Below are 15,960 nucleotides of genomic sequence, written 5' to 3'. Positions count from 1 at the left end.
TTGTTCCAGGACCTAATGGAAGGCAAAGGGGAGTAGACCTTGGGAAGAGGCTGAAACACGGGTGAAAGGTGGCCATATTATCAGATACATTGTATGTAGGGTGAACATACATCCCAATTTGCCAAGAAGAGTCCTGGTTTAGATCTTTGTCCTTGTGCAATTATGAATAGGGCCTCCTTTCACTCTCAAAAGTGTCCTGGTTTGCACAATAAATTATCTGGTCACCCTGCTTTAAAAGCATGTCAAAGAGCTGGGTTTTTATCCCATGTGAGATGGGAAATCATTGCAGGGTACCAGGCAGGGGTATGACAGGACTAGATTTATGTTTTCAGATGGCTTCACTGTCAGTCTGAAGGGAGCCAGGTGTGGAAGTGGAGAGAGCTATGGGAAGGCTATTGTAGTGGCTCAGGGAAGAGCTGAAGGTCAACTGAGCATCGCATTTAAAAATAGATTATGCTAAGCCACATGCTACCATCTTCTTTCCTTTCAGGCTCCTGGTGCTGGTTCCAGCAGAATAGACACAGAGATGCATGGCCTAAGCCCCACCCCTCTTCAGGACTGAGCCATGCAGCGCCCCCCGCCCCACCATCTGGCAGAAATGTTAGCTGTTGGCAGCTCACAGCTGAGTACCTTCCCGGGCATTGCTGAAAAGAGCCACCTTGCTCTAGGATGTGCCCCCATCCTGGGGGCAGCACACATTCCAAGTGATTAGTCCATAGAGTGATACAAAGGCTGCACCCTTCTTGCCTGAATTCAGGATCTCTTGGAAAAGCTACCCCCAGCTCTGCAGCTCCTGGTGGGATGCTGAGGCCTCTGCTGCAGCTGTGTCGCAGTTTAATTTCCCCTCCACCTAGTCCTGCTGCCTCCACTCCCCAACAGATACTGTTCCCCAGAGAACTCCCTGCCCCCAGTCACCTGTGAGCAAATCTCCACTGCAGTGTGTGGCCTGGGGATCCTGGTCTACCATCTCAAAGTGAACACGGCTTCCCATTGAAATGTGTCTTTGGGTGTTATATGTCCTGCCATCTTTACTTCTAATCAAGAGGTAGAGCTTCCCCTGTGTTTCTGCTGGGTATATAAAGGATCTTTTCCATTGTCTTTTATGTCCTTTGTAAATGGAATCACCTTTTTTGTTTTGACCTGGATAATTTTCTCCATTGTGTTGGTTCATGACACCGGGTCTCTGTAAGCAGGCACCCTTACCACTTTTTATTGCATCCCAAGTAGTTATGTCAGATCTTGTAAAACAACAGCTCTCCTTTAAACACCTTGATTTTCTATTACCTAAATTTAGTTTCTTCTTTTGGTACTTGAATTATTTCCTTAGGGAATGTAAAGATCCTATAAATTCCATTTTTATTTCTTTTATTCATGAGATTATTCCTTGTACTTCTAGATAGTAATTTGAAATTTATTGAAATAAATTACGATAGGACCCCATTCTTTATAGTTCATTATCACCAAGAATGCAATATATCATGGATTAAATCATGCTCTCCCCAAACGTAACTACAACCAACAAAAGATTGATACAGGGCCATTAGAGGATAATAGGAAAGAGTTGGCAATCTTTTCAAAGTAACATGTTGAATCTTCACTCCCTCACAGGCATAAGGGGAATGAATGTGCATGTAGATGAGTGAGTGAGAACCAGGAAGGGGTGGGAGCATTTCTATACACTCTGAGCACTGGGGCTTGCCCATGCATCTGGTGGGAAGTCTCCTGCCTGGTTTCCAGCCATCTAGCCCTATGAAGTCACCAGTCCCTACCTCTGCCAATAGCAAAGACCACATGGGATGAGAGAAGGGGTGTCTACATGGACTTAGATTTTAATTCTCTCCATTCACTCATTCAGCAAATAATTTTGAGTTCTTCCATAGTACCATGCCTAGGTGGCACCATCCGAGGTACAGAGCATCGCGGAAAATCATTCACGTACTCCAACTCTGACTTGCAATGTGCCTCTTGGTACTGAATCCCATAAAAGTGTAATAAAAATATTCCAATGTTTTTCTCCTTTTGATAACTTTTCTTCTTTCATTAAAATTCAAATTTTCTTTGATTTCAGATCACCTGCTCTGAGCATGCCATCTACTCTGGAAATCTTCAATTTTTAATTAATGTTTCCTGTTATAGGAAGATTATGTCTAAAAGGATATCTTCCCTAGTTGATCCAGAACTAAGCAACATTGTTCTCAATATGTCTCAGTAACTTGCTTACACTCTTATTTCTAAAGCATTGAATGTATTATCTTATGTGCTTGTCACCCCTAGCTTGTGTCATAGCAGAAAGTATACGGAGATCAGGTACAACGTTAGTTCAACAACTTATGAGCTATTGGATCAGTCTCCTTATTAATCTCTCAGAGCCTCAATTTCCTTGTTTAAAAATGGGGATACTACCTACCCTAAGGAATTTTCTTGAGGATCAAAAGAAATCCTGGTAACAAAGCCTTGAACCATGTCTGACTTATAGCATGCATTCTATCTGTAAGTTCTTTTCACTTTTTTGCCCAGTAATTCTTCATTCATTCATTCAACAACCATGCATTCATTGATTCTTCAATTGTGCAAGACACTGCTTTAGGCCTTGAGGATACAAACTGCACAAGCAGGACAATGTACCCAGTGTTATGCAGGGTCTGGTCTAGTGGGAGGAGAAGACAGTGACTGTGGCCAGTGAGGAGTGACAGAATGACAAGTAATCAGGAAGATATGATAGAAAATACAAGGAGAACGGGAGAGTCTGCTTTATGTTGCATAGTCAGAGGATGGCTCTGGGCAGGCAAAATTTGAGCCGAGACCTAAATGGCAGGAAGAGTGAACGGAGCCAATGGAACATCCAAAAGAATAGTTTTCTAGAAGGAGAGCCCAGCTAGTGTGAGCCCTAAAGTAGGTAGAAAATGGGCTTAGAGAGCTTTATATGAGCAGTAGAGGGATGTAGGCAGAGGCCTGGTCACTGGATGTCAAGTTGGCTAGAGTGAAGAGCTTGTGTTTGATTCTTGGGGCAATGAAGAGCCTTTGGAGAATTTAAAGCAAAGTAAGAAGGGGAAACGAGCTGATTTACATTATTCTGAACAGCACCAGGAGGGATAGTATTGGATAATAAGAGTGGTAAAGGAGACCACTTAGGAGGTTATAGCAGTTGTCCAGGGTGGCCTGAACTGCCAGGGCAGCCACAGAGATGGTGAGAGGTGAGGAGGTGCCAGGTACAGTGATGGGACATAATGACATTCAGTCAATGCTGAACTACATTTATGACGGAGACACCATGAGATTATAGTGGAGATGAAAAATTCCTATCACCTAGTGACCTCGTAGCTGCTGGAACATCATAGGGCGATGCATACACACATGTATGTGATGATGCTGGTGTACACAAACCTATTTTGCTGCCAGTCCTGTAAAAGTGTAGCACATAGGATTATGTACAGTACATAACACTTGACAATGATAACGAATGACTATGTTACTGGTTTATGCATTTACCACACTATACTTTTATCGTTATTTTAGAGAGTACTCTCTCTACTTATTTAATAAAAATGGTTAACTGTAAAACAGCCTCAGGCAGGTCGTTCAGGAGGTGTTCTAAAGAAGGCATTGCTGTCATAGGAGAAGACAACTCCATGCGTGTTATTGCCCCTGAAGACCTTTCTGTGGGATATGGTGTGGAGGTAGAAGCCAGTGATATTGATGATCCTGACCCTGTGTAGGCCTATGCTAATGTGTTCTTGTGTCTTAGTTTTTTACAAAAAATGTTTAAAAATAATAATACAAAAGAATAAAAAAGGTCATAGTGTAAGGATATAAAGAAAGAAAATATTTTTGTACAGCTGTATAAGTGTTTGTGTTTTAAGTTAAGTGTTATTACAAAGGAATAATAGAGTTTTTACAAATTAAAAAGTTAATAAATGTTAAAATTCACTGTTGCAAGCTAAGGTTAATTTATTTTTGGAGAAATAAATTTTTAAAATACATTGAGTGTAGCCTAAGAGTACCTAGGGGTACAGTATTTATAAAGTCTGCAGTAGTCTATAGTAATGTTCTAGGCCCTCACCTTCACTCATCACTCACTCACTGACTCACCCAAGGCAACTTTCAGTCCTGCAAGCTTCATTCATGGAAAGTGTCCTATAAAGGTATACCACTTTTTAACTTTTATGCCGTCTTTTTACTGTACCTCTTCTGTGTTTAGATACTCAAATACTTACCCTTGTGTTACAATTCCCTACAGTATTCACTAAGTATAGTGACATGCCATACAGGTTGTAGCCTAGGAGCAATAGGCTGTATGCCATGTAGCCTTGGCGTGTAGTAGGCTACACCATCTAGGTTTGCATTAGTACACTCTATGATGTTCGCACAACTAAATTGCCTAACAATGCATTTCTCAGAACGTGTCTCCAGCACTAATACATGACTGTATATCTTAGAGTAAGAGCCAGCAGGTTTTGAAACTAGACTGAACATAGGAGGGAGCTGAGGAAAAGCAAGGGATAAAGAAGGATTCATAGAACTTGACTTGAGCCATGGAACGATGGAGTTGCCATTATACACTAGGATAGAGAACACTGGGGAAGGTGCCCATTAGAGGTCCAGCAGAGAATTCTAACAGAGACCAGTACAGAATAAAACAAGAAAGTGTGAAAATACAAAAGCCAAGGGAATGGTAAGCAATGAAGGTATGATTCACAATTTTTATAGCCACTGGACTGACTTTGCAAACATTCCACTATCAGCAAATAGCTTTAAGCCCCATCACCAAACTGGCAACCCCAAAAGTCATTTTGGTGTTCACTTCTCAAATAGGTCGGTGTTATTGGGTTAAACTGTGTCCTCCTCTCCCCTCAGATAAGATACATTGAAGTTCTAAATCCCAATACCTTAGATTGCACGCTTTTTGGAGATAAATTCGTTACAGATGTGACCAAATTAAGATGAGGTCATCAGGATATGTCCTAATCTTATATGACTGATGTCCTTAAGAAAAGAGGAAATTTGGGCAGAGACACATATACAGGGAGAACATGGTGTGAAAATGAAGACAGTGATTGGAGTGGTGTAGCAATAGCCAAGGAAGGCGAAGACTGCCTGCAAACGACTAGAAGCCAGGAGGGAGGCACAGAACTGTCTCATCCTCACAGCCCTCAGAAGGAACCAATCCTGCTGACACCTTGATCTCAGACTTCTAGCCTCCAGAACTGTGAGATGACACATTCCTATTGTTTAAGCTGCCCAGTCTGTAGAACTTCTGCTAGACAGCCCTACCCAGCTCATACAGTCATTGTGTCAGGAGGGCAGCCGCAGGTCTTCCAAAAGACAAAATTGCTTTCTGGGACAATGTTAGCCACTGTGGCCATCTCCATGGGCTATGTTCTTGGTATTTCAACATGGAACTTTCTTGCCAACACTTGTAAACACTTGCAACAAAATTACATGGGGTGAGCACTGCTGGGGAGTGGTGGATGATGCAGAAATCCCACATTTGCCAAGAAATGGAGAGAAGACCTCAAGCCTCAGGGAATAAATGAAACAGAACACATCTGAGGAAAGCAAAACCTGAGTACATGCCTTCAATTCAGAGGCAGTGAGAGGAACCTTCCATAACAGAAAACATTGCCCATGCAGCATTCAGCCTCAGGAGGCAGCCCTGGGGAAAGGCAAGGTGAAGCTACCTCACCCTAGTTGCCCAAATTAGTGATAACTTGTTTTGACAATGTACACACTTGGAAAGTCTCCTCTTTTACTCTACTCATTTCTGTTCCCACAAGGCACACGCTTGGTTTCTCTTTTTATCCCATATTTATAAAATTCCAAAGAAAATATGACTTTTTTTAATGTTCGAAAATTTGGGAAGTACGCTTGAAGTATTCTAGTTAAGCTGGTTTTGACCATAAGGAACAGATACCCACAAGTGTACTCAGTTTAGACTGGTGGTGGGGAGTGGGGGTTATTATCAGGATTTATATGAGGTAGTAAGAAAAAGATTCTATTGAAACCAAGAACTTCAGTAGTGAAAATAGACCATGCTTACATAGTGTGCCAGGAGTTTTTTTGTTGGGGGGGGGTGTGTGTGTGTCGGGTCACACTCTACTACCCAGGCTGGAGTGCAGTGACATGATCATGACTCACTGCAGCCTCGACCTCCTGGGCTCGAGCAATCCTGACTCAGCTTTCCCAGTAGCTAGGACCATAACTACATACCACTATGCTCAGCTAATTTTTAAAAATTCCTTTGTAGAGATGGAGTCTCACTATGTTGTCCAGGCTGGTCTTGAACACCTGGGCTCAAGCGACCCTCCTGCCTCAGCCTCCCAGACTGCTGGGATTGCAGGTGTGAGCCACAGCACACCCAGCTGAGCCAGATGTTTTTGTAAGGCGTTTTATGTGTGTTAACTTGTTTGTCCCTCACAATATCCCTAAGAGGCAGATACTGTACTGATCTCCATTTTACAGATGAGAAAACTAAGGTACAGAGAAGTTAAGTGCCTTGCCCAAGGTTACACAGTTAGTAAGTGATGAGCCGGGATTTGAATCGATGGCTGGTGACAAGGGACGCTCCTTAAAGTATGAGTCAGCTACCCCAGGGGAACCTGAATGGAGCCGAAGTAGATTAGGGACTCTCCCTGTTGCCCTCCGTCTTTCTACCCTTCTTCCTCTTCCTCTCCTGCTCCTTCCGCATCTCTCCCTTTCCTCCACCTCCCTCTGTCCCTCTCAGCATTTCTGTTTCCCCTTTTGTGTATGTTGGCTCTGTTCTGTTTGGCCACTGACTCACTTTTTCTCTCTTTATGCTCTGTGTAGCTTCCACTTACTTGTAGCTTCTTAGCGTGGATGTGGCCCATTGTGACTGTTCTAACCTCTCATCGCTCATTAGCTCATTGAGATTTCTTAGGACAGAATCCCAATGGACAAAATCCTACTGGATCAGCCTATGAGGTGCCCCCCACTCCAGTCCAATCGGGCATGACTACATGTTGAGTCAGAGGAACGAAAAATGGGGGGTCAGGCCCAGGACAGCTGCTGAGAGTGATGCCTGGTAAGCATAGGATCATCTTTGTTTTTGTCAGAAACACTATCTACTGATTAATTCTGTCACATATAAACCTGTCAATCAAATTCCTACCCCTCTGTGGCCTGTGCCCCCACACATGACATCCCTGGTGTAACAATACTCTTGCATGCTGTGTGCCTCTGTGAGATGGTGATAGCTGATAGTGAGTGAATAAATGAGAATCTTGTCTGGTTCCTCCAAGAGAAGACAAACGGACCTGTGTTGCAAGGTGCATCTGATCAAAGGGGAACCCAGGCATCAGGAGGAGGCTAGGGACAGGGGACCACGCCATTGCATGGTGATGCTCAGCAGATATCTGCCACCTCTCAAATAAACCAGAGTCCTCAATCTATGTTGAGGGTAAAAGCTGGAAACTAGAATAGAGAAGCTGCCTGGGTAAAGAGACAAAAGGAACTCAGCCTAGGTCCAGGCGGAAGCTCATTCTACCTCAAAAGAGAAGCCTGATCTCTCTGGAATAAAGGGAGAGATACTGAGCTACAAAGAGGCAAGGCTCACAGAGCCAGATTAAAACATCCTGCTTCGAGCACGTGGAATCTCTCTATTAGACTTCTGCAGTCACCTAACAATAAACTAGGCTCCTGCAATATATATCTGCACTTGCTCACCTGAATATATAAAGGTTTAAAAAGCAAGTCTGCAAGTCATTTATCTCTCTTTTTTTTAATTGACTCTCTTCAAAAAAAGTAACTAAATGATACATTACTATGTTTCCACATAATCTCTTAACAGATTTGAGCAGATTTGTCATAGTGCTAGACAGGTGTTAGTATCTTTGTTTATCCCAGCCTTCCACACCTTGCAAGATCATTCAGCCTTCCTTCTAGAAATTTTATTCCCTTCTTTGATACAGTGGATTGACTGAAAACAGGTTTTGCATATACTTCAAGAGAATAAAAATATTTTTTGCCTTAAAAATAGAATCACCACAGGCACACAGACAGTTAGACATTTAAACAAAGGGCATATCAAATCTTCTATTCTTCTAGGTAATCTATTTTCAGTGCTGACAGAAACACCTACAGAACTAGAGTCTCACAAAATCAGAATCTGTGGTGCTAGTATCATGGCAATGATTAACCTTGTCAACTTATTTTTTAAATAATCCTCATCGTTTATGCCATTGTAGTAAAGGGTTCCCCTCTCCCATGCAGCAAGTCCAGAATGAAAGTGGGTTGTTGCCATGGCAACAGAATACAAGGCAGAGAACTCCAGAGAAGGGGGGGCGGGTGCATCTCTACACTCAAGGCCATAGCTGCAAGAAAGCCCCAGGCTCCAGGATGGTGGCAGCAAAGAGAAGCAACCTGCCATGACATCACACTGCCAGATGGCCTGCTGTTGACATAGGGTTCCCCCCAACTAATTATTTGCATAAATCTGGATCATTCATTCAAAGAAAAATAAAGAATTCACTCAAGTATACATTGACATACTTATTAGACAGTTTTTCTCTCTGAACAACCTCGTATTAGAAACATTCTCCAAACACCAAGCACATAGTTGCCTCACATATGGAAGCTGTTTAAGAAGTGTGCATTTCACGATATATTGGACCCCTTCCTGAGCCAGGTATTGCTCAAGATCCAGAGGAGAAAATGACAGGTTCTCTCTTTCCAGAGAGGTCACTGTTTAGTGGGTGGACAAGCACGTATAAAGATCCATAGAACCTTACATATCAGCTTAATGATAGGTTTGCCCAGGATATCACAGGGGTGAGAATTCAGGAGAGGAGCATATCACCCTGGAGAAATACACAGGAGGGGAGAAAGGAGGCAATGTATGTGTCACATGTCCCCCAGGATGAATGAGGAGCTATTGGTGCTCCATTGTTTGCTTCCTCTGCTTGCTTTGAGATTGTTGGAGAAGGAAACAGCACAAGCAAAGACCCGAAGGCCAAAAGTAGCCCAGTCTATGTGGGGGAAGCATATGCAGTTTGCTGGTGTTGAATAAAAATCTGTAAGGCAGAGACTGGAGAGAGCTAAAGGTAGAGACACAGGGAGTTGAGATGTTAACAGGACATGTAAATCCCTCCATCTGGAGACCTTGGACTATATTTTCCAGGCAATGGTGGCACCGATGGACAAAGCCTGCTTTCTGGATAGACTCAGCACTGGGGAGAATTCTTAACAGATAAGGTTGGAGTCCAGAGGACCAGTCCCAAGATTCCTTCAAACACCCAGGCAAGAGACAAAAAGATTCTGACTGAGATGGAGGACTAGGGATGGAAGGGTGAGGAGACATTCTAGAAATATTTAGTGAGCGAAGTCACATAGCTCCTCAGCATGACTCACCTTCCCAAATCCCTAAGACTCAAATCTCCATCCAGGTCTCTGTACCAATTTCAACACCAAAGAAAACCTGGAGGGAGGAAGGATAAGATTTGCAGCAGCTAAAGCTCTTTCAATATAGTACAAAGCTTATACAGTACATTCATTGAGCCACTTAAAATTATCATAGTCACTTTAAACCCTATCGGTTGAGTTGACGAACAGGCAAAATATTTCTTTCTTGAATGTAGCCCAGTACATTGTTTTCCATAATTAGTGGTCACTGGGGTCAGAAAAAGAATGGAGATTTTTAGAGAGATTCTAAACAATATATCAATGCCAACTGAGAGTGGCAGGCAAAACAAAACTGATAATGCTTCATATTGAGATGGGATCATTCCTCTGTGGCTTTCCTAGTTTCACAGTGAATATTAATTTTTAGAGCATTCCTATGAAGTAGAAAAGTGGCAAAGCGAGTTGGCTCCATTTCAGTGGGGGTAGGAGGGAAGATAGTGTAGGGAGATGAACTGACTTGTCAGAGGCAAGGCTAGTTGAAGGAAAGCCAGAGGGCAGTTTGAGCTTCTTGGTTTCTTCTCCTGGTTTTATCATCTAAGCTCATCCTAATGAGGTTACTGTCTTTAACTCAACCTGTCCAGATCTCATCTAAAAAGAGGAAGCAAAGACCTGGGTAATTTTCCAGATAATTTCTTTAAAGGAAAAAAAAAGCAACCTCTCTTTCCTTCAAATTGTTTATAATTGATGCAATACAGGAAGTCTCACTGCTTGTTAATGAGTTCCCAAACTCAAATTTTGCGATTTAATTTTTTTTTGAAATCTGCATTTTCCCGAAATATCTCAGTAATTCAAGTGGAAAGGGAAGTCTTGCCTAAATTATGAAAATGACCTCAATTTACTTCTTTGCGTAGCTAAGAGAGAAGTGGGCACAGCATGGTGTCTGAGCTGTAGGAATCGGACCCTTCCCTGTGGCCTGGGGTACACAGATCCCCTCTTGGTGTTGGGGAAACCCCACGCTCAAATTCAGCATTGTGATCCTTTCTGTTTTCCATCATAAATCTGTGAGTCTTCATCCTTTACTCATTTTGTGTCTCCCAGGACTGCAACAGACAGCACCTGCTTTGTTTCATTTATGCACTAGTAAAAATGTAGGACTTATACTAATGATCGGAAGAAATGACTCATTTCAAGTTCTTGCTACAGGGTCAGTCTTGGACACAGTTTATTTTATATGTATATAAAATGGGTAAATTGAGCTAGCAGTGAGGAAGCAAAGAAATGACTGCGCTGCCTGCGTTTTTGCCAAAGCACACGTCCCAGTTCTTTGTCTGACTCTAGTCCCTGTCATCTGCCAGGCTGCTTTTGTCTCTCCCTCATTCGGCCACTCTTCCCTTACTTCTTTCTTCTTGTATCTCTTGGGATAGAGCCACATGCCTCTGGATGGTTTCCATTCAGTGAGAACCTTGGATAACAGGGTGGTCCACAGGCAGTGGTTCAGCGGAAAAGCAGCAGCCCTATCCTGAAGCTATTTTGGAGGCAGACTATGAGTCGATAGCAGGACACCAACAGTTTGCCTCTTCACTGGGGCTTACAGACAAACAGACAAAAGCCTCAGATCTTCATGATGAACAGTGGCAGCTCCTTTGGGCGGGCATGTGGGCTGTCCTGCTGCTCCCTGCAGTTAGAAGAGCCAAGAACAAAAGATGCCTGCCAGGCCGCCCTGGTACCCAGCCGGAGTGCACCGGGTGTCTTGCACACTCACATCCACACACTGCCCGGCTGCCTGCGGCAGACACCCCAGCATGGAGATTGCTCTCTTCTGGATTCACACATCTCCCAAAAGGAAGGGCCCCTTTCTGAGATAAAATCACTGCATTTTTACACCCTAAACAATTAGACAGGATTTCCCAAAATGTAAGAGCAGTTAGTAGACTCCATCCAAGGCAGTGAAGGCAGGAGGAGAGAAAAGGAGGGAGGAGGAAGAGGGTGGGGGAAGGAGAGCAGCAGCTTTGGAGTCTTTGTTTCTCTCCCATCTGGCTGAAAGCCAGAGGCAAAGATCGAAGAGACCTATCCTTTGTCCACTGATCTGACAGTCATCCCGTGTTACCACTCCGCACAATCAAAGTGAAATGCACTCACACATTCACGTCCATCCCTCAAAAGGTTGATAAGAAATCTAAGTCTTCCTGTGCCTAATGGCAGCAGGATTTCTATGCAGCAGTCCTGTTTTCAAGGTCACAATAAAATGAAGACAGTTCCACTTTTTCCACTGTAGTCCATCATTGTTAGCACGCTCCTGTCCTCCCAGGGACCCACAGCATGTGCTCTGTGACTTTAAGGGAAGGGAGAGTTCTTCCCAGCCTCTCTCTATCAAGTCCGGTTAGGCTGTAGCATGTAAAGTTCCAGACCATAAATAATTCAAAAGGCATGAAGAAGATTTTCTTCATTCTCCATCTATCCCTGCACATAACATCCCCCCTCCCATTCTGGCTTATAACAAATGCTAATTTAATCAACTGGCAGTAGATTGTACTGGTTGCTGACTCATGCCAGACACAAGCCCTATGGACTAACAGAGCTATGCCATCTCATTTGGAAATGAACAATGAAGAAGTGTGGTCCTGAGCTGACCACCTTCCTGCATTTGTCCTTTGTTTCCTCCTTTTTCTACCCTCCTCCCCTAAAAAGGATTCTTTACAAATGTATCCCCTGATATACATGTAAGCAATTCACATGGCAGCCACGCTGCCTGCAAGGAGCTGAGCTATGTGCAATTTATGTGTCCTCTCAACTGCCCCTAAGGACACACGGGACTTCCCTAGTGGTCCTGAAAGCCATTCTCTAGAAAGACCCTGTGCATGTGGCAGGGGCAGAGGAGAGCAGGCGGTGCAGAGGGTGGGGAGGGCGGAAGACAGAGCCTTGTTATCCAAGCTGTGAAAGTGCACATGTCAGTGAGAAAGCATGTATGTTCTGAAACCGACAGCCCTGGATGGAAGCTAATTAAAAATTGTAGAGGAGCAGCTCCCCCAGGAGAAGCCTTTTTCACCTTACCAAGCTGGGTGGGGACTCTCAGACCCCTGGGGACAGCTGTGAAAGGAGAGTGGGAGAAAGAACTTTCCCAAAGACAAGGCAGTGGGTGTAGCAGGTAGAAGAGCAGTGGGTGGAGAGTATAGAACATAAAGAAACGCCTCCAAAAAGAAAGAACCAAGAGATAAGGAGATATTTCTGGGAAGCCTAGGGAGCCCCTTGGCCTATTTCCTTTTCCTTCTGCTCTTTCACTGTAGCTATAAATATTTATCTTATGAAGAAGCATCCTCCCTCCCCACCCCAGAGGGATTTATTTAAAGCCCTCACCATCACGATCATGCAAATATTTGCTGAGTGCTACTGTATTGGGTCCTCTGTGAGCACATAGAAGATGTCCTCACAGGTTTACCTTCTCACCTTCCGATGCCTTGTAAAGCCCTTACAGTGTGCCAAGCACCATCCTGCCCCTTATTTTGTTAGCCTTCTCCTTTTAACCACCCCTTCAGGGACACAGAGCTTGTAGCATGAGGCCCATTCAACAGAGAGCTGGAGTTCTGGGAAGGGGCTGGTGGATGGCACAGTCATGGCTGACACTATTTCCACCAGACTCCCTGCTCCCTGGGGGCTTGCACACAGGAGGTCTAGCTGCTCAGACATTAGGTTATCACTTATTAAGCAAACAGAGCTGCAAAACTTCAGAATTTCTGGAAGGGTCTGACCCATCTGGTCACCAGACCCTGGCCACAGCGTGACTATCCCTGCTATTCTTCTGGTCTTGAATTGTCAATGAACGCTTTTATGTGTAATTGTATACCTCCCCAGCCCACCACCAACACATTGGATTGCAACTCCTCCTGGCCAGGAACTGAGTCTGGGGAGCTTTTGTGTTCCCTGACAAGGCTAAGAGCGAAGGCTTGGAGAGAACAAATTCAAATTTTCTGGTTGATTGCAAGCACACTTTTAGTCTTGTAAGATGAGAGACCCTATTCCAGCCTCCTTTATTTCCAAATCTTCCCACTGAGACTGATTTCTGCCATGGTCATTCTCCCAGGATGGTAGCTGTGTCTGCATTCCTTCAGGTTGTATTTTGGGCATGTGTGCATATATGTGTGCACACATGTGTGTGTCTCTGACTGCATTGTTGCATGCCCCTCTTCAAGGTTTTTTCTCTACGAGACTCTCTCTGACAAAACAGGACATGCACAATGGCAAATGTGCTTTTTCTCTTAGACCAATGAGAATACATAATCTACTTCCCATGGAAGCCCAGAAAGTGAAACAACCAAGCAGCCCTCTTCTCCCCCAGCATCCTGAGTCATGACACAAATATTCTGCACTCCTTTCTTCTAATTTATGGTCCTACAACTTCAAGGTCATTGGGAAGCTAGGAAATAATTGGCCCTGTATGGGAGAGGCTTTTGCACCCAGCACACAGCATTCTAACTGCCCATGCTTCACTGCCAAGAAGGGAAGGTGTGGTTCACTTTGTCCTTATTTGACCAGAGGTTAGGCATGGAATACTGCCTCAGTGCCTGGGCTGTAAACTCCTGAGGCTGTCGTAAATAGGCACGCGGCCTGGTATGGCTTCTTGGCTAAACATTTGCACAGTAACTCAAATGAGGCAGCAGACATGAGTCAGGAGGGAGAAATCAGCTCAAGAAGTGGGTGGGGCTGGAGCTTAGGCTTCTCAAGCCTTTGAGATGATGCTTTAACCAGAGATACTCAGCTGAGCCTCCAGGGACAGACTGTGGGCCCTCCCCGATATACTGCACCACCTGCCAGAGACATTTGCAAAGCAGCTTGTAAGACCAGCTAAGTAAAGAGCTACTTGTCCATACTGCATGCATGAGGCCAACAAGGGCCTTGTGTATTTCTGAAAGGGGCAATAAAAAGACATTAAATATTTTATTCAGATTGAACATTCACACTTTCATCCAAGGTTATACAAGCTGAGAACTTAAAGCTCAGGGATATTGACACTGCAAGGTTAAGACTGGTAGAAATAAGAAAAGATAATAGTTCTTTCATTCCAGTGATCATTGTTAAGTGTGTGGTAATCAGTGGATCACCAGATTTATCCTTGCTTTCCAGAGACAGGGTGCCAGTGGCTGGTAGCCAGAAGTTATTAACCCCACACAGCATGTTTCCTATTCTCTGCTGGGGACAGTAAAAGGGAGAGCCTCTCCCAGCTGCCACATGCCACCCTCTAAGGATCTAAAATACAGTATGTGCTGAAGAAGTGAATGGATTATTTCCTTTATTCATTTACAATAAAACTCAGTGCTGCCCCAATACTCTGTTTCTCCATAGTAAGTCTGCCTCCCTCTGCTCCTGTTTAACAACTGTGGTTTTCTAGGACTGCAAAGTCCACAGATTGGGTGGCTTAAACAACAGAAATGTATTATCTCACAGTTCTGGAGGTTAGAAGCCCAAGATGAAGATGTCAGCAGGTCGGTTTCTTCTAAAGGTGTCTCTCTTTGGCTTCTAGATGATTACCTTCCTGTGAGGTCTTCTCAGGTCTTTCCTCTGTGTCTGGCTATGTCCTAACTTCTTCTGACAAGGACAGCAGACATCATGGATTAGGGCCCACCCATATGACCTCATTTCATTTTTCCTCTTTAAAGGCCCTATTTCTAAATGTGACCACATCCTGAGGTGTAGGGGGTTGGGACTTTAACACATACATTTGGGGAAGACACAGTTCATTCCATAACAACAATTACAATTTTTTTGTGTGTCACAAGGCCAAATAACTTAGTCTCTGTGTCTGCATAAACATTTTGGCAAACATGAATACTGCCCCTGACACAGACAGACACGGGATCTGCCCCTACTGTGTCTGCCCACACCCTCTCCCTAAAAAAGGCTAAACCAAATAATTCCATGGTGTTTCGGGTTGCAACAGCAAAACAAAAGTCTTTTTCTTTAAGTACAAATTTTCTAGTCAATCTTTCTACTGCTGAAGGAAAGGGGCAGTGACAATGCCTTGCCCTTTGTTCATTTCTTCCTACCACCTGATTCCCTTGTTTTGGTATGAAGGCAGCTTCTCTCTGGCTCACTATCAACACTGCATCTGAGCAGTTTATTTTGGTAACAAAATGAGGTTTTATTTATTTTTAACATAAACTAAGATTCAGCATTTGACCAACCCAAATTGTAGGAAAAACTCCAAGTGGCAGGGCTATACCTGGTTCTCTTCATCCTGCATCTTCCCTCTACCAGGTAACCCCAGATCCCATGAGGTGGCAGTGTTATCATTGCCCCAGCCAAGAGTCATTTTAAGGAGGAGCAGGTGGCTTCCTAATTCCCAAAGCATCTGCCTGTACCATTGAAAACTTATATCTGCTCAGGTAAGTCCTAACCATCCATCCAGCCCCATCCAGCCCTTTTCAAGAACAGGAATGCTGAGACCTCTCATGAGGTGATTTTGGTCTCATAACTACAGAAAAGTTAAATGAGTATCAAGAAAGAACACACCTGTGACATTTTTATGCTTTAAAAACTCTCATTTAAAATTTTCTGGCCCTAAACCCACGTTGAGTGTGTGTGTATTGTTTTTTGAAATACTCCTCTGAGCCC

General features: G+C 43.8%; 1 protein-coding gene across 4 annotated transcripts in view; it reads right to left on the bottom strand.

Annotated features, from left to right (window-relative positions):
* The window catches only part of KLF7 (KLF transcription factor 7), a 482,827-nt gene that overhangs the window by 170,601 nt on the left and 296,266 nt on the right, over positions 1–15,960 (bottom strand). The window contains exon 1 of one of the 4 annotated variants that reach the window (XM_064373108.1): positions 14,792–14,806. The exons of the other annotated variants lie outside the window; for them this stretch is intronic. The gene's annotated coding sequence lies outside the window, so the exon portion shown is untranslated. Of the gene's footprint in view, positions 1–14,791; positions 14,807–15,960 lie in introns of those variants that run through there. 4 annotated transcript variants of the gene reach the window in all.

The sequence above is a fragment of the Aotus nancymaae genome, unplaced genomic scaffold (genome assembly GCF_030222135.1).
Source record: "Aotus nancymaae isolate 86718 unplaced genomic scaffold, 86718_ANA_hifiasm-v0.15.2.pri h1tg000008l, whole genome shotgun sequence".
In the NCBI taxonomy this organism is placed as follows: Eukaryota; Metazoa; Chordata; class Mammalia; order Primates; family Aotidae; genus Aotus; species Aotus nancymaae.
The sequence above is the reverse complement of the archived record's forward strand: the minus strand, read 5'-3'. Positions and strand labels throughout refer to the sequence as shown.